Genomic DNA, 20565 nt, shown 5'->3' on the forward strand with positions numbered 1-20565 from the left:
ATTTAAATATATATATATATTTTTTTTTTAAGTTTTTGAATCAATTTTTTTTTGTCTACATAAGATTTAGAATGGTTTGCTATAACAATATGCAAAAATATTATAAGTACCAGAATATCAAATAATTCTATCTTTATCTCACTCTATAGATTTCGCATGGCAAAATTAAAAATCCAAAATTTGATGATGGTTTGGAAGAAACTATGGTAGCCTTTACATGTTCTGTAAATTTCCATGTATTTTTAACGTTTGTTTTGACGATTAAGTGAAAAATCAACTTTATAAGAATTAATTCTTTTTTCATAAGCGATACATGTATATGTATTTGTTGCCTATATAACCCCCGAAGTTAAGCAACGATGAGGCTGGCCAGTATCAGATGGGTGATCATTTTGGGAATGCTAGGAGCCGTATGTGTTGCAAACAACTCCTGCATCCAGTATCACGCTTGGTCGTCTTGACCCTGTCTTGCCATGAGGACCAAATATTTCTGGACAAGAGAGTGTGGTAGATGCAAGTCCCTAACACTTTAAATTAAGTCAAGCGCAAGTCACAGCAAAAATGAAAAGAGGGAGATAACAATTGTTTGTAAATATGGACAACTGTTTGTAGGCTTTATCGTCTACCATAGGTAAGGTAGTATCACGTAACAACAAATTGCCGAAAGAAATTATCGTAATTTTAGCAAAATGCACAGTTATTTATCAATTTTTTTCTTTTTTGGTATCGATTCTTCAAAACATTTCCTATTTAATATTATATTAGCAATATTGGCTCATAAAAAGAAAATTATTAATTTATTTTCAAAGATCGTGTTTTTCATAAAAATAATGAAAAAAAAAATTGTTTTTTTTTTTTTGCTAATCTGAAATAATAATTATTATTAACATATTCAATGAATTTCACACTTTAAAACACAAAAGATGAAAAATTAAACACATTCAAAATTCAGATTTTAAACCTTAAAATCTGATACGTGCGCAGTTTTCTTTTTTTTTTAATCTACAATCTTCATCCTCCCCACAATAAAATATATTATGTTCAGTTTCGGCGGATTATTTTAAGCATATTTGTAACCACAAATAAAGAAGGGAGGGGGTGTAGGCAAAATATATATATATATATATATATATATATATATATATATATTGATTATGAAAAAAAAAAACAAAGTACACAGTTATAAAGTTCATTCTTCACTTAATAATTGGTGAAAATTTCGTATTGATTTTTGGTAAATTTTTAAAGAGAGAGACTCCATCAAAAAATACTTTCTCCCTCCTTCCGTGTTAGCCGTGCCTAAGCTTAAAAAAGCTTTTTTTTAAGTGTTTGTTTCATTTATCTAAATATTTTGAAAATATACTTATTTATAAAAACGTGAAATATTGTTTTGAATTCTAATAAGATTATTCGTACAACTGTTAAATTATTTTTGTCTTGCACATTCATCATTTTGTAACTTAAAACTGTAAAAAAAAAATGTGATACGTTCATTTTTTTTATGTTTTTGGTAAATAAATATATTTTTTAATATCTAAATAGTTTACCAAAAACAAATTTTAAAAAATTGATAAAAGAGTTTACATATTAAAAACAATATTTTGCGACACATTCATTGTTTTTTCATGTTTCTGTTAATGAATAATAAATAAAACAAATATATTAATGCAAAACATCTTAATATTTTGCCCAAATATGTAAGTAAGCAGTTTTGAAGAAAAGCGGAGGTATTGTTTCCATTTTGTTCTTCCTTGACTCAATTGAGCTATGCAAACACCCTCTCCTGTTCGAAAGTTGAGCTACTGTTATGCCCAATTACCGCCCTTCTTAATGTGGGGAAGGGGGCTACCTTTACGTCTGTACTTTCGCCAAGAAATTTAATAAACAAAAGATACCGTAAAAATATAATTAACCAAACGGAAGTGCAGTTGAAGCAGTAACAGACTCAAAACAAAAAATGAGTGAAATCTCACAAGTTTAATGAACTTTTCTTTTTTTGTTATTTTTTTTCCTTTCAATTAAGTAGAAAAGTAAATTTTATTGCGTTTGGAACAATTATTTATTTATTTATATATATATATATATATATATATATATATATATATATATATATATATATATATATATATATATATAAATTCCACAGCCAAACAACGTCGCAGTCCACAAGAGCCATGACAGTCAACGAACTGAAAATCTAAGACTCGAGTTTCGCCCTCATGTGGGCTCATCAGTTAGACACATCTGAACAATATATATATATATATATATATATATATATATATATATATATATATATATATATAGTGTGCCCCAAAAGAGGAAATAGCCATCAATCAAAGTTAATAAATGTTCGCCATTTTTTAGTCTGAGTCTAACGTAAAATGATTTGAATACTCTTTAATTGAGATTAACACAAAAAAATTGGACAAGTAGATAAAAAAAAAGTCACTTTTATTGTCTTTGGTAACACTTATGTGTTTAATTTTTTTCATCTCTTTTTCTCAACCATACACAATCGCCAATATAGATTATGAGCAAAGGAACTATCTTCTGTAGCCACTTTTTTTTTACTTCGTGTGACTTAAGATGCTTTTCTCAGAACCGATATTTACAGGAATTTAAAAATGCTTACGTCTTAATTAAAATTTTAACATACATAGGTCACAAATTAGTAAATAAACCAAAATAATTTACAATTAATTTCCCATAAAGACTTCATCAGGTTCTACAGCAGAATTAAGAGATTTTTCAATAGATTCCCTTAGCGAACTCAATGTGTATGAACGATATTTCTCAAGAATGTTTTTATTCAAAATTCAAATTATACTTTTCTTAATTATTTTTGGATGGTTAAAAATTCTTGTTTTCCATCCTGATTTAATGAGGTTTTGGAAAACGTCTTTGCTAGCAGATTTAATATATGTCCTTCTGATTTGTTATGTTTAATTGGTTTGGTGTTTACTCACTATTTTCCCAATCATTTCCAAACTGCTTTCGGTTTAGAAGAGGAAGTTAGTTCGGCAACATATTCTTGCCATAATTTTTCTTTTATAACTCTACAGGTTCTTGCTTTATTTTGTTTGTATTCTATTGAGTTAGTTGTTTTTTATGGAACTTCTTTAGGATTGCTTTTTATAGTCTAATTGTTTTTTTTGTTTGTTTTTTTAACTAAGGTCTGTTAGTTTTTTTTTCTTTTTCTTTTTTTTTTTTTTTGTGTGTGGGGTGTTCTAAGGATGCAATCTTTTAGCCTTTCAATCAGCCTCTGTGAAATATTCCACTGGGTCAGAGTCTGCTTTCACACATGTCAGTTTCTCTTGACATTTTTCTTTAAATATTTTCCAATCGATTTTATCTTGTTTCCAACGGTATGGTTTAACTTTCACCATTAAGTTCTATATTTTTGTGGAGGATTGAAAAATGATCATTGCCGTAAGTGTCATCATAGGCTCTCAAATAAAGTCCTCATAGATTGTGATATCGCATGTGTTCAAGTCAATAGTAGAATTATTTCCATTTAACTGGGTTCATATATGCCTTATCATCCGTTTAGCAAGCACAGATCATTTTTATCATTAATAAATTTTTGCATTATTTTACCCTTTTGTGTTGTATTTTTTGCACTCTACAGAATGAACATTGTGAGCAATTAGTCAATCAGCTTCTTATGGTAACTTTCATTTATGCCATTGTTTGGTGAAATATATATCAAACATATATTGTTTTATGAAATCTGACCTTGATGGAATTCGTTTGAATATTCAGTTTGTTACGGGGTATATCATTTTTGATTATAACTGATACCCCTCTAGAGGCTATGCGTTCAATATCACGAATATGATTGAATATCTGATCATTTTTAATACTGATATTGTCCTCTTGTTTAAGAAAGATTTCTCGGCAAAAAATATCTGAGAGATTCTTATGTTAGTAATAAAAGCAATTCATTAAGTTTTGCTTTTAAACTGCAGCAATTCCATTGGATTATTTTGTCCCATAGTTTATAATTTGATTGGGGGTGTTTTTGTTTTGTTTTTTGTTTTTTCATGCATATTTTATACTCAGTATCTGTTTTTTTATCTCTCACAAAGTTTTGCATAAACTTGGCGGTCAGATTTGCTAGGGTCTGTATGAGAGGTACTAGTATATGTATGATTCCCTTTACACTCCTTACACAGAGTGGTTGAGGGTCTTTTTCTGTAGGCTTACCAAAAGGCAATTCTTCCATTACATTTGCTTTCATATTTCTGGCATTTATAGCACTGAAAGAGATTAGGAACATATTGTTCAATTTTTCGATCATATATCTAATCTTTATTTTAATGAAATAGTTGGCATAACACATATTATGACATGGTTTTCTATATTACTATTTTCTCTATAGAAATTCTTTTTACCTCAATCACCCCCCTGTGATTTTAATTCTTCTTTTTATTTATTACCAAAGTGGAGTGTTGCAAGTCACATGACCATTTATGTAACTAGGCCACAACTTGCTTAGCCATCAGGATCGTGTCCTAAGATACCATAGGTCGCAAACCCACAGCCTACAGGTAATCCCATTTCTGAGGGGGGAGGAGATGTCGTATTCTCTGCTGCAGTTGCAGTCAGTGAATTTGTGGCTCAGGCAGTTAAGAGACTATTTCTGAGTGTCTAAAACCTAAATAAAACGTAAATATCATATGGCTGAGTGACTTTGTGTTCAGCAGACGATAAGGGCAAATAACTCATTCATGCTTGGTTATCAGTCAAGGGTGATTACTAGATTCCTATAACTTAATACTGGCACTGTTTAAGGGAACAAAATAACTTGTATGCAAGTAATGCCAGAACCAAGACGAAACCCTAAAAAATTGATTAACTAAAATTGGAATTTACTAAAATGAATTATTTGTGTTTATAATAAAAAACATCAGAAGTAATTAAGTGAAAAATGAACCATTAAATTGTTAGTAGCATAAAGCGTTGTTTATTTAATGAGGAACAAATTTTTGATGGACACCGGTGGTTGGGAATCCAACAACGGAAATTATTAAAGCAAATATTATAAAATATTACAATTGAACACAAATCAAATGATTACACAATAATATAAGTAAAGTTTTCCAAAGAAAAAAAAAATCACATTTTACATGAAAAAATTTGCGCTAAATTTTACAATAGCTGCATGTTCGAACATGGGAAAGGGGGGATCTTTGGTTTACAAACACACAAGGAAATCATCTGAATGTTACCTTCAAGCTTCAATTATGTCAGAAAAAGTTTGAAATGAAATTTTAATCGACACTTTAAAACTCACTTTTGAACTATGAATTAATCACCAACTCTTTTCATGTACTATTTAAAATTTTAAAAAAAGACTGACCAATTGAACAATGCCTGTGAAATTTGAAAGTGATTTTCAAACCTTTTAAATGTCGATCAGAAAGCTATTCATAGTTTGAATGAAAACTAAAATGCATTTTATATAATATATATATATATATATATATATATATATATATATATAATTACCGTTTTATCTGCTTAGTTACATATGTTTCGGTTACCGAATCGTATCAACGACCCAGTAACTTCATCAGACTTTAACATTGAGCATTTTCTTCAGGTTTTTACTAAATATATATATGCTATCTTTGTTATATTCAAAATATTTCGACCAATCTAAACTCCGACCTTTTTCGATTGCATTTAGGAATCTTCAAACTTGGAATCTTGGAAACTATTACGAAATTTCAAACTGATCCCTTTAATCTACATGGTGGGGGAAGGGGATATATTGTTGTCATTACATCAGTCAATACGGCATATAAGTGTTAATTTTATGTTATATTATTATAGCCTTCAACCTTCAGTTTAAAAAGACGTACTTGAAAAACGCTGGAAGTTACATCAGCCAAAACTTTGGGAAAATAACCAAAATGAGAATAGTAGTCCTAATCTGATCCAAATTATCATTTCTTATTTTGAAAATTCCAAAACATTATGCTTCTCTAAACCAAAGAAAATTTATTTTTCGACCGTGCCACTTGTGTAAAATTGAACCATGATTTAAATAATGTTAGTTTCCTCATATCATGTGGTGACTATTTAAAAAAAAAAGAAGGATCTTTCCAAATTTTAAACTGATCCCCCCCCCACTTTAATCAATATTTTTTGGAGAAACTGCCCCACCTTGATAAGTGGTGACTTCTATGTAAAAAAAAAAAAAAAAAAAAAAAAATCAATAACGATTTTCTCAAATAAACTTTAATTTTTTGTAAATTTATCCTGATCTATTCTTACAATAGAATTGCAATCTATAAAATAGCATTTTTTTCCTTTTGTTTCAAACGACAGAGACCATTTCAAAATAAATTTGAAGTCTTTAAATTAGCAGTTGTTAGATAGTCATTTTTGACTAGAATTAAACTTTGGTATGCGTTAAAGATTGTGGTCAGAACAGAATGCAAGAAAATCGTAAATGGTTTCATGTTGCTGTTTTCATTAAATATAAATAAATGAGGGAAATTTATGGGAAAATTTGATGATGCAGAAGAATAAGCGACTCCAACTATTACCGAAAGATTAAAATGGTCGAATTGTTTACACAGAAACCAAAATTTATGCTTGGTGAATTTTGTAATCAAATCTTTTTTTGTGCTGATTTTTATTTTATTTTTTTTAGTTTACTCTTTTTCATCCAAACCAAGGTACATTCTCACTTGAAAGGTAAATGGCTACTATTTGGGATCATGTCTAACAGGGAACCGTGGGGAGTTGATTAGAGAGATGTTTGTTCACATTACATTTAAACTTCTGCAGTTTAGTAATCAGGGAACCAAGAAATAGGGAGGGAATTTCAAAGGCTAGTAGTCTGAGGGAAGAAACTATTAGATTAGAATATTTTTTGGGGAATCTAATGAGGTGAACAGTGAAGGGTGGAATTTTACTGCTTGTCAGGTTAGTTGGGAGTATGTCCGTTAAAGGGAGGGGGGTGAACAAGTGCTAGGAGGTCAATCATCAGAGTACATTCCATTAAAGTACTTGTAAAACAGGCACAGGGATGCAGCATTAAGGCGATGAGACAGAGGTTAGAGTTTGGATGACATTTGGACCCTGTCTAACAGTGAGAGACTAGTGGTAGATGCACCAGCCCAGATGTGGCAACTCCATGCATGGGCGAATCGTGGCCTTGTAAAGATATAGGATGCTCTCTGCATCCATATCTGAGCAGGAACTGCTAAAAAGACCTTATCCTGCCTTGACAGAGTTCAAAATAGACTCCATAGCCTAGTAGCGGATGCTCTTTTCTCATCCCTGCAACTTCTTTCCCACAGAAAAGATGTTGCAAGCTTGTCTGTACTTTATCATTATTTTCATGGCAAGTGCTTGTCTCCAATCTATGGTCCACCCTTGCCAAACTTTCACGAAAACACTCGTCGAGCTGAAACCACTATCAATAATTTCCCCAACTCTTTACCTGTGCCTAAACCTAAATGAAGATTCCATGAACAAAGCTTCTTTCTTAGAATTACATGCCTGTGGAACTCTCTTCCAATCCATTTCCCCACTTTCCAACTAACTACAATATGGTCGTTTTCAAGTCCAATGTAAACAAGTTCTTGATGAGCCATCCCCTTAAGTAATCCAATTTACCAAATTTCCATTAGCGATTACTATGATATTGTCCCATTGACTACGATACACTCATTAACCCTTATCCTTGAGTGGCCTCTGGGCCTTGACGCTTTTGTAAAAAAAAAAAAAAAAACTTATTTGCAACAACCTTGGCAATGTCTTCAATGTATCTGTTTCAATTCATGTTGCCTGTGAATGTTAGGCCGAGGAGTTTGAAAGATGGACTCTCAGGTAGGGTGTTATTTGTCATGACAATCATTGGTTGAGAATGATATTTTGTAGTTGTTAAAGCTAAATTTTAGTAACATTAAATGTGAAACAGTATTTTTTTATTAAATTGTTGAACAAAATTACAGAATAGTTACAAAACGTCACTCTCCCCTTGTTAAGGATATGTTTCTAAAGAATAACGTCTTTATTTCAGCACAAGCCATTTTCTGCATAAATACTCCTTTATTTATATATATATATATATATATATATATATATATATATATATATATATATATATATAAATCGTTTTAAATTCTTTTTTCTACGCACATCTTCCTTTTAATAATATTATTTGAACTCATTCCCTTTTCCTTGCACCCATTTGTGAATTATTCTACAGATTTCTGCCTTCTGAATTACTTTGGACCATCTTCCAATTACACGATACCCTTGGATTTTACTTGTGGAAATGGAAATTTAACCAAATTTTTTTGGATTTTTAGATTTTAATATTATTTGATATTTTACCCTTCACCAGACTATCCATAAGGGAACGGCGAGGATACTAAAAAGAGCTCTCGGTTGGTTTCAATAAAAAGGGGGGCAATGTTGGCAGTTGGTTTGGCTGCCCCATACCCAGCATTACAATCTTCAAAGGAAGAAAATTAAAAAAAAAAAAAAAGTGAAATCACCTTTTTCTTCACCATATTCCCTCTGCTTCACTATTTGTTACCAAGTAAGATCTATGACTTACTTGTAGTTTCATCAAATACTTTTGCAAGCAAAATCCGATCGTGCATTTTGCTAAATCCTACCCTCTGGTGAGAAGGAAAGTATTTCTTTGAAACTCCGCGGATTAAGGACTATCCACTTATTTTGTGCTTCCTTTTTAAAATTAAATATGTTTTTAACTCTTTTTCAAAGTGTTTTTTAACATGTTTTATAAACTACTTGTTCTTTTATTTATATATATATATATATATATATATATATATATATAATTGCATTTTCATCTCAAACAAGGCCAAGGCACAGTGCCACTTTGATGTAGCGGACTACTGTCTTGGATATAAATTGCAGGGATACTATGTAGGGAGTTGAGCAGCAAGATGTCTGTTTACATTATGCATCTGCATGTCAGTGCACTTGGGGAAACAGGACCTGGAAGGAAATTCCTAAGTCCAGCAGTTCTGGGAAAGAAACTATCAGAGTAGAAGGCTTTCTGGCATCTGGGAATCTCTACTGTGTAGGGTGGGATTTTGCTGCTTGTCGGGGTATTTATGTCAAGGGGGTATAAGGGTTGTAGTTCGAAGTATCTACCATTAAAATACTTGTAAAACAGGCAGAAGGATGCAAACTTTCGTCGATAGCCTAGTTGACAGTATATATATATATATATATATATATATATAGGATTGTTTTAAAGTTTGTTTTATTTTATGCTATTTCATTTTTATTTCACTAAATCAATTGAGACTAAAGTAAAATAAAAGAATAAAGTGTAAGTGACATAGGTCCACTTGAAGAAGATCAAAGGTTGAAACCATGTGAAAATAACGAAAATAAATCATCAAAATACAAAGTATAAAAAATAAAGTATAAAATAAAACATAGACGGTTATGTATTAGCCCTGTGCTGCCTATGCCGGCTTCATCGAAGGAAGAAGTTTACAAGAATATCAAATTCACAAGCGGTCTCCACTCCCATGTTTCCTCATTGAACAAGTGAAGCATGCATGGTCCCCCGTGAGTGCACTGCACAGTGAACGAGGCATAAAAAATGACTAAGTTCAGCATTTGTCCCCTCACCCCACCGCACAATTAGCCGCGAAAATCCCCAGGTGAAAAATGAACAGACGGTGCAGTTTTAGGCCTTTCTGCACCATGCAAAAAAAGAAATGTCTAAATCCATCATCATCCCCCCCCCATTTAGCCCCAAAAGTCCCCAAGGCCTTAACATATTTAAATTTGAGTTCAGCACCATGCAAAACTGCTAAATAGACATAGACAGAAAAGTTTGGACAAATATGGTAAAATAGTCCCAAAAATGGAGTATTTTTATTAGTCCTGATAGAGCCCTGGGGCACACCCAAGAGTTATCACGAAGTATAGACAAACAAAATTATATAGAAATCAGTTAGTTACAATTTTTCAGAAAGTTTTATAAAAATCCAAGGCATCAATTTTTTTTTGATAAGCACAAAACTGTCAATTTTAGCCATGTTAACCCGAAGGTACCCCTAGGGGGCACCCGGAGTTTTCCCTGAAAACCGTTCTGTTACTTTTTTTACTTATATCATGTTTAATGTTTGTGCAAAATTTCAAAAAATTCAAAGGCATAGTTATTGAGAAAAGTGCGGACAGACGAATGGACAAGGGTGAATTTACAGGTCCACCTTCATTTTTTTTTTTTTGGGGGGGGGGGCCAAAAATCAATTCAATTGTACTATAGAGATTATTAAAATCTCATTTCCTTTAGTATCATTCGTTTTGAATCAACATGGATTAAAAAAATAATTCTTCAACCAAACTATACTTGTCTTGCAAGAAAGATTAATTCCTATTTCAGTCACGTAAAATAGTTAGAATGAAATGGCTTCAGTATTACTTTCAGACAACTTATTTTTACTTAAACCCCTATTTTAGTGTGTGTGTGTGTGTGTGTGTATATATATATATATAACTACTTCATTTACTCACATAAACCTAATATACGAAAGTATAGATTTATGCGTAAACTTTAAGTATTTACTTCAAAAGTGCTCAATACGTAGGTAGAGCTAGTTAGTAATTTATAAAATATATATGGCGATTAAGCTACACTGAATATTCTGCGTTTCATCCACTATAGGATTCGTTAGGCTTACGCATAAGCCTGACGAATCCTATAGTGGATGAAACGCAGAATATTCAGTGTAGCTTAATCGCCATATATATTTTATAAATTACTATATATATATATATATATATATATATATATATATATATATATATATATATATAAGGAAGAACAATAATTCAAGTTAATAATTTTTAGTTAGTGTTATGGACTTGACATTGTTCTTCTTGGCCTAGGCTCTTTCTCGACTTGTTCATAAAGATGGTGACTATATTTTCCGAGTGAGTTTTATTTCAGCATTTAATATGCATGATGAAATGAAAGTTATAATTTTTTCATGAGAAAATTAAATTATTATTTATTTTTAATTAGCAGGGAGACCAGACATTGCCCGGGATTGAATGAAGATCAACAAATGTTTCATACCATAATTTTATTGTCATCGAAATTGGTGAAATCACCCATTTTTCAATCAAATCGATTGATTGCCTGCTCTAGTTGTGGTGCACCGAGGGAAAACTTCACATGCCTTTCCGTAATAATCTAAAAGACTGCAAAAGTCTAAAATACGTTGCACTGTAGAGAACCTTCTGTTAATTTTATAGAATTATTTTTATATAATGGCTTGAATTAAAGTTTAAAATACAAAAGTCAAAACCCTTCTGTTTGTGCAGTGATAAAACTTGTAATGCTAGGTTTTATAAGGTTTTTTTTTTTTTTTACATAGGCATCACCACATTATCAAGGTCAAGAGGCCACTCAAGGATAAGGGTTAAAGAGTGTACAGTAGAAATTGGACAATATAGTAATCATTAGTAATGAAAATTTGGTAAATTTGATAACTTATATGGAACGGCTCATCAAGAACTTATTTACATTAGACTTGAAGACAACCATATTGTAGTCAGCCGGAAAGCAGGAAAACGGAAGACAATTCCACAGGCGTGCAGTTCTAAGAAAGAAAGGTGTTAAAAAAAAAAAAGATTGGACTGTTCCTTCTTTAATCAGATTATCAATTAACGGTTTTCAATAATTATCAGAAGTATTCCAATACAAAACCTATCTAAAACTAACTTCAGACACAAAGTATATTTGTGTGAAAATTCATAAAAATCGACCCAACGATTTTGGAGTCCATAGGGAACGAACACACACACACACACACACACACACACACACACACACACACACACACACACACACACAAATTAAAGACCCAAAACTGTACCCTAATCAATCACGTCCCTGATAGCATAGATGCAGCACTCTCCCTAGTGTCCAAGTATATGTATTTGATGACTTTAATGTCCACCACAGTAATTGGCTTGGTTTCTTTAGTTACACAGACACAGCTGGTAGCATCACACATAACTTTTCTATATCCCATTCCCTTACACAGACAATAACGTTCCCAACCAGTCTCCCAGATCGTCAGGACTAGCAATCCTCACTTACAGACCTATTTCTAACCACAGTTCCCGAGGATTGTGTAACAAATGCTTATCATGCTGTGATAATGATAGACATCACCTTAAACTCGACCCCAAATTGAAGAGCCATTGCTCAAAAGAACAAGGCACTATAAGAAGGTTGATCGGGAAGTCATCAAAGGTCACATCAGAGATGCTCCATAAGGAAATATCTTTTCTCTTCTTGCGGAACAGTGTGCAAATGAGACCACTGAATGATTCAAAGTGGCAATTGAAGTGCATGTTTCTATACGGAAGTTCTACAGCAAACCTCACTCTCCCCAATGGTTCACTTCTACTTGCGCAAATGCCATTGCTCAAAGATAGCATGCATACTGTAGATTTATCTGACATAAGTCCAGTACTAATAGACAAAAGTTTATAGAAGCTAGAAATCATTGTAAGAGCGAAATAGTTGCAGCTAAGAGAAGATATATTGAAATCACCAGAAAAGGTATTTAGGCGCAGAAATTAGAAACTTATGATTTCTGGAAAATTTACAAGTGTAGTAAATAATGGGGAATCAATAATTCCTCCATTATCCAACAACTTTGAGATTGTTTGCACTGCAACCAAGAAGGCTAACTCGCTTGTCTGTTGGTTTGCCTTTGGACCCAGCAAATCCCTCCCTCCCTGATTTTCCTTTGCAAACAGAAACCACACTCGATTATCTGAAAAATCACCCCTTCTCAAGTTCATGATATGATAAAATACCTAGACACCTCAAAAGCATGTGAACCTGATCTCATCCCGGGTGTACTATTAAAAAAATGCTCCGCTGAGATTGCTCGAGTTCTCTCTAAACTCTTCAACAAATGTCTTAATGAATCTTGCTTTCCTCACTGCTGAAAAACTACTTCTGTGGTACCAGTTTACAAGAATTCTGACGAAAGAACTAACCTACTAAATTATCATCTCATTAGCCTCTTCCCTCTTCTTGCAAAAATCTTTGAGTTCTTAATTAAGCTCAAGTTTATCACCTCATAGATACTAAACTTCTTTCCAACCAACATATGGATTTAGGCAAGCCCGTTCTACTCCAGATATCCTAACTGTAATCTCTGAACAGATATACTATGCACTTGATAAGGCAAGGGAGGCTAGGACAGTAATCCTAGATATATCTAAGGCCTTTGACAGAGTATGGCATGATGGTCTTCTTTTGAAAATCATATGGTATTACTAGACGAATACTTAACCTAATTAAATACTTCTTAAATAAGAGAAAAATCCAGGTTGTTTTTGATGATCATATGTCTAAACAACAATATATAAATGTAGGTGTGCTTCAGAGGTCGGTCCTTGGGCCTTTATTATCTTATTCATAAATGACCTCTCTGATAAAACTGTCTCTAAGATGAATATATTTGCTGATAACACCACACTATAACAGACACAAGGGGAAACAAATGAGCATATATCTAAGCCAATGGCTTAAACTTTAGCAGAAGACCTCCAGTCTGTAGTGGAATGGAGACATAAATGAATGGTCACATTCAATTCTGCCAAAACTAAACTTCTTTCCTTTCATAATTACAAAAAACCTTCTCAACCATTTATAGCCATGGGTAATGATACACTACTTGAAAGTTCTGCATTCAAACTCCTCGGTTTAACGTTCACAGGAAATATGAATTAGGACAAATACATTGAGAGCATTGCCAAGACTGCTGCGAAGAAGGTGGAATCTTTACCATGCTAAAAAGTTATTTACGCTAGAGAGTATACTGTACCTTTAGAAGGCCACTATTCGTCCATGTATGGAGTACTGTTTCTATGTTTGGGTTGGTGCATCTGCTACAAGTCGTTCACTCCTAGAGTTCAGAAAGCAATCACTAACCTAATAAGTTCCACTGTCAACCCGATTCTAACCTCTGTTCCATTGACAAAATGTTGCATCCCAGTGCCTATTTTTATGGAAGGTGCTCCAACAAATTCCAAGCCCTTGTACCCACCTCCCCTGCCTCAATGTAAATACCACCGACAAACCTGACAAACAGCAAGGTTCCAACTGTACACAATTGAGATCCTTAGATGCCGGAGGCCTTCTACTCTAATAGTTTCTTCCCTCGGACTGCTAGACTTTGGAATTCCCTCTGTGGTCCCTGCTTCCTGACTACTGACATGCAGAAGTTCAAATGTAATGTAAATAGTGTGACGTCAGAGCAAAGCGAACATTCAATCTCTCTACTTACTCTCTATATATATCTCGCTATCTCTCTCTCTTCCTAAGACCTAATCAACCAGATAACCCCCTCTCTCTGTAAATGATGTGGCGTGGCAGTCACTTGGCTGAGGGAAGAGGGACAGAGGTTGGGTGTGAATATCGCCGTAACGAGCGGAAATACGTCGTCATGGCAACCAGACAGCGAACATTTGTGGCGGGAAAAGCGGCCCACGAGGGTTTGAAAATAAGAAATAAACAGTTGGCGAAAAGAAGCGATACAGCCCGTTGTACAAACATTATCTCCGAGAATCGAACCTCATCGAAGATTGAGATTTGAATCAATTGAATTGCGGATTATTATTCAAATACAATCGTATTGTCGATTGAACTCACATATATTCTTCTTTGGAACTAAGATTCGAGGAAGAGATAGACTTTCGCCATCTCAACTTTTTTCTTGGATATTGTGTTTGCGAACTTATGATCCGTGTTTACCCTAACGGACAAAACAGCTAAGTTTGGCCTATCTCATGCCAATATCTTTTCTTATCCACAAACTTTTATACATATTGTACTGTAATTGCATGTCGCATACATCTAGCAAACATCCCCAAAAATATGTCTATCTCACTCATTCTTTTTATCGGAGCTTTTTCTTCTTCCTTTTTATATATAAAAGTCTTCCTTGAATTTTAAACTTTGATTGAGTGTTTGTTTCGTCATTCATTGCTCTGTTGTTCCATTCCCCTTAATGATATGTTTCGCTGGTTGATCCGACATCAGACGATTAATCGAAGATAATTATGAGATATTGGATATAAAATAAAATAAATTTTTGTGTCTCGATCTGATTGCCAATCAATTCGGTCATCCATTAACCGGGTCGTGACAATAGGCATCTTGATGTTCAACTCCCTACATAATATCCCTGCAAATTAAGTCCCAAAATAGTAATCCCCTACATCAAAGTGGCACTGTGCCTTGTTTGGGGTGAAAAAACAATAGAAAAGATACCTTTTATGTAAGTAGATAGATTTGATGATGCAGAAGAATAGGCGACTAGAAGTCTGCAGCAAACAGAGTCAGATAAAAAAAAAATAGTTTTCTAAAAAACAAAAAGAAATTAATAAATATTTCATAAAGTAATATATTTTTCGGCACTTGTACATTACTGCAAAGGAACTACTTATTATTTTGGAGATTTGGAGAGTCCATGAAGCAGACAACTTTCATTCATTACAAACGATAAATTTTTAACTTTGTTACGAAAATTGAACATTTTGAAAAAAAAACAAAAAACCAAAACAAAAAATAAGTTTTCTCAAAATTCACACGCATTTCAAAAATGCATGTTTAAAAATACCATAAAAGATTTCTTGGCCTTTTGGCCAGGATCAAAGTGTAATATCTGTTCTGATGCTACACTTCAATTTTTTGGTTCTCAGTTAGTGGAGAAGAAATCCTTCACGACTAAGATAATTTTTAATTTTTGTTACTTTTCTCCACATTAAAAAACGACCCTGGTATCTAACTCTGTCCCGTGGGGAGGCAAAGTAAATAGGAACTTTCATTCATTACAAACGATAAAGTTCATTTTATTAGTTACGAAAATTTAAGAATTTGACTATGTTACGAAAAAAAAAGAACTATTTTGTATTATTATAATTTTCTTATATTTATTTTTAATTCAATAAAAATGAATATTAATGAGATTGTTGATATTTTCAGTCATGAAATTGCATTTGTCTGCTCCTACTGTGCACTCTTCAAATCTCCAAACTGAAAACTAAAAAAAAGTGATTCCTTCGCAGTAGTGCACATGTGCCACTTTGGTACTTATGAACTTATGTTACTATAATGAAATAATAACGTTATTTAGAAAGCCATTCTTAACATGGTGAAGGACTGAAGGAGGGTGTTTTGTAATTATTCTGTATTTTCACTTAACAATTTAATCAAATAAGATATCGTAAATACTTGAATTTAACTTGTAAATACTATTTTTTTTAAATAGCAGGGTAACATAAGTGCATAAGCACCGCCACTTTTTATAAAACTAAGAACAAATTCAAAACAATGAAATAATAGCATTTTATTTATTATTTTATGCAAATGGTAATTAAGTAATGAGGATTTTTTATCTGACACAGTTTACTGCGGACTTCGAGTCGCTTATTCTTCTGCATTACCAATTACTATTGGTTTTATGGGTTTGTATTACTGTACACATAGATTCGAAAAAGTTGTCAAAAAACAAATACATAATAAATAAATGTTATCAAAGGCAAGATAATTTACTTTTCTACCAAACTGGATATGTTTTTTCCTGTTTTTATTCAATGTAACATGTTTATTCAGCTCGAAAACCATACAGTGTTTACCGATGTATTGGAAAATTCAAGATGGCGTCTGACTCTCTCTTTAACACGGTAAGTTTGGGAAAAGGTGTTATAAATAAAAAACTAGATAAAATACTGTTAAAACTCGCTCAATATGTGTTACCGTGACATAGGTTGACATATATTCGGCGGGTTTTTAATAGTATTTTGTCTAGTTTATTATTTATAACACCTTTTCCCAAACTTACCGTGTTAAAGAAGGAGTGAGGAGGCGTCATCTTGAATTTTCCAATATATCGGTAAACACAGTATGTTTTTCGAGCCGAATAAACATGTTACATTGAATAAAAACACTGAAAACATATCCAGTTACGTAGAAAAGTAACTTATCTTGCCTTTGATAACATTTATTTGTTATACATTTGTTTTTTGACAATTTTTTCGAATCTATGTGTACAGTAATGCAAACCCAGTTTTTTTTAAAGATGTCAACTATATTTTTTCAAGTTTTTCAGTTCAGCCAGCGTTTTATGTGTACGACGAATGCTATTTGCTTTTGGTTAAAAGGTTTTAAAAAATGTATTTGGGAAAAATGCCAAAATTCATTTCCCTTTGAGGCATTTTTTTACTATCACGCCCATCGTATTTAAAAAAAAAATCTGCCACAAACTTTCTAATGGCTCAACAACTTTTAGTGATGGTACAGAATAGTTAACGAAGCCCTTTGTTCCCTTGAATAGATTTCTAAAAATCTAATGGTTGTGGTAGAAATGTACCTACTTTTAATTTACGAGTGCAATGAAAACAAGATCAGGCGAAATATTTCAAAGTTCTTAGAATACCAGCAAAAAGAATAATTTCTAAAAGAAAATGCTTTACTTTGTATTTTGAAATGTGAATTTGCTGTTTATTAATTCGTTATTTGAATGAATTTTTACATTTTCTGAAAATAAAATTATTTTAACATTTGGAAAGTAAAACATGATTCTGCGTTGCATTATAACCCCTTGTACGTGCAGACACTCATCTAAAAAATGTAAACACTTTTAAATATGTTAATTTTTATACAGATTTCATTTCCATATATTTAAAACATTTTATTAAATAACATTTTTTTTTTCCGACTCGATGCGATTTCAATAAAAGAATGCGTTTGTCATCAAACTGACAAATGGTGTAAAAATAACACGAGACAACTGAACTGTTGAAGTTTATATTGGGAAGGGGGGTCTTTTTTTTTTTCTTCTTTTTCCATATGACAAAATAAACTGAAAATAGATAAGGTATATATTCAGTAAGTCTTTGTTTTTTGTTTTGTTTTGTTTTGTTTTATATACGCACACATACGTGTTGTGGCACAATACTGTTGTGTGTGTGTGTGTGTGTGTGTGTGTGTGTGTGTGTAAATTTAAAGGTAAAATAATTGAGCTATTGGATTATCAGACTATACTATTTATGAATGAAAAAATAGATAAGCCGGATCATTATTGATCAGATTTCTAGGAAAACTACCAATAAATAAATAATGCTGTAAAACAATTTATTTGTGCACCACCTCTATTCATTCTCTCTTTCAAAAATACGTTCAATGATACAATAGTGACGCCGCAAAATAATAGGATTTATTTTCTTTTAATAAAATGCTTGTCACATTATTCGAGAACTATTTTGAAGTCTTTAAACTGTCATTTTGAAAGTTATTTCAGGCTAAGATTATACTTTAAATCAAATTTTGGTACTCATGCAGAGAGTGATCCGTGCTGAAATAATAACGTTATTATTTAAAAGGCCATTCTTAACATGGGGGGGGGGGGTTGTACCTATTCTGTACTTTAACCTTACAATTGAATAAAAAAAAAAACATATCATAAAACTTTAATTAAACGTGGAAATACGATTTTAAAAAATAGCGCGGACCGGATATCACTCACTCTCTGCATTAGCACCCAGATTTTTTATACCCTAAACAAAAGAAATATGTTTCCATAGTGCTTCTTTCTATTCTATCGATGATGGATTGAATCGTAATTCTGAGATCGATAAATAGAGTATTTGACAATGAATATTATTTACTTATTACTTTGATGCTGCTTATTATTATAGCTTATATAAATTGGTCCTCATGACTGTCAATATTGGTTTCATAAAACTGACAAACAGTCAAAAGGTGAACACACAAAATGAAATGAGGGTTCCTGAAAAAAAAACAAAAAAAAACGTCGATTTAAATCACGTTTCATTGTTACACATATATTTACATTGTTAGATTGACTTTTTGTTGTAAATTGTTGATCTTTATTTTAATTCGTTTTAAGGAGCCAGAGTTTTGTGTGGTAGCCCTTTTTTCAGCTGTTCTAACTTGTTATCAGATTTATATCGAGCCAATACAAACAGCCATGATCCATAAGCACTGTAATTTATATTAAATGAAAGTTAGACGATTTACGTGTGAACAGTAACACCCTGAAAACTTAAGGGGAAAAAAGACAATTACTTTAGAATTTAGAATAGGAGATCAATCAGTTTCACATATAAGTTAAACGTATGTCTCCATTTCCGGGTGATTCTAGCGTTTTAAGGCAGTTAACCATTTTTCTTAATAGATAGTTAGAATGGCTCAGATATGGAGGATCATTTTATGTTAAATTTCGGTGCTAATGCAGTAATTGCACTTACTGATCCGCGCTATTTTTTAAATCGTATTTCCAAGTTTAATTAAAGTTTTATGATGTTTTTTTTTTATTATTCAATTGTAAGGTTAAAGTACAGAATAGGTACAAAACACCCTCCCCTCCCCATGTTAAGAATGGCTTTTTAAAATAATAACATTATTATTTCAGCACGGATCAATAAGTGCATGCATGACGAGTACCTAAATTTCTATACGAAACTAATTCCCTAAAAATAATTTTTACAGAATTTGAACCGAATTTATTTTTGTTAATCATAGACTAAGTTTTAGGTTTGGTTCGTTTTAAATTCTGTATAAGTACCGTGTTTATTTTTCCTTCTTTCAGACCGGTTTTTCGGAGTGTTCACACGTAAATCGCCTACAACAGTAGAATCTCATTATGGAGGGGGACTGAGGGTGTTAAGCTACAAATTTATCAATTAAACTGATATATTGTACAATATTTAAGATTTGATTTTTTTTTTTTTTTTTTAAAGCAGGGGCTTTGCTTATCATGTGTACTTTCGTTTTATTTTTAAATAGATTTTTCCGTGTTAAATTCAAGTTTCACGATATCTTTTTGTATTAACGTTAGAATAGTTACTGTTACAAAACACCCTCCCCTCCTCATGTTAAGAATGGCTTTCAAAAATAACATTATTTCAGCGCAGTAACAAAAGTGCATAAGTACCAAAAATGTATTTTAATCATTTACTTAAATTTTTTTTAAAATAAAGAAATAAATCTCGACGCAAAAAAAAAAAAAAAATGTTTCATGTTTGGCGTTCAGCAATCAGCATCCCCCATGTGTCATTTCATTTCAGGTATTTATTTATCCATCCATTAATTTTAGTTCATTCAAATCTCTTAAAATCGAAATCACTTTGACTATTTAGGATTCTTCATTTTTTATCATACTGATGTTCATTTATTTATAGATCGAAATTCTTGATTTTTCTTTTTCATTTGTGCAAAAAAAATATTGAAAAGATCGAGCGACACTAGATATAATCGGCATGTTTAGATAAATTCTTTAAATGAAAGATGAAGTGTAATGAAATCACGCAACCTCAGTTGGTGCTTGCTTATTAAAACTATAAATTATAAAGAGCAGAAAAACAAGTGTGAAAGAGAGAATAATCGTAAATAAATTGAAAACATATTTAAGAATCGGCATCCTTAGTATCTACTGCATCCATAACACACACACACGATTAAATGAAAGAAGACAGCGGTTTTTATAGAAA

The 20565-nt window shown here is 32.2% G+C and overlaps 1 protein-coding gene and 1 pseudogene across 1 annotated transcript in view; one reads left to right on the forward strand and one right to left on the reverse strand.

Annotated features, from left to right (window-relative positions):
- The window catches only part of LOC145292979 (uncharacterized), a 485581-nt gene that overhangs the window by 464800 nt on the left and 216 nt on the right, over positions 1-20565 (reverse strand). The window lies entirely within an intron of this gene.
- On the forward strand, positions 15680-15831 carry LOC145293560 (U2 spliceosomal RNA; annotated as a pseudogene).

Source organism: Euprymna scolopes, chromosome 14, assembly GCF_053919585.1.
Source record: "Euprymna scolopes isolate OS-2025 chromosome 14, ASM5391958v1, whole genome shotgun sequence".
NCBI lineage: Eukaryota > Metazoa > Mollusca > Cephalopoda > Sepiida > Sepiolidae > Euprymna > Euprymna scolopes.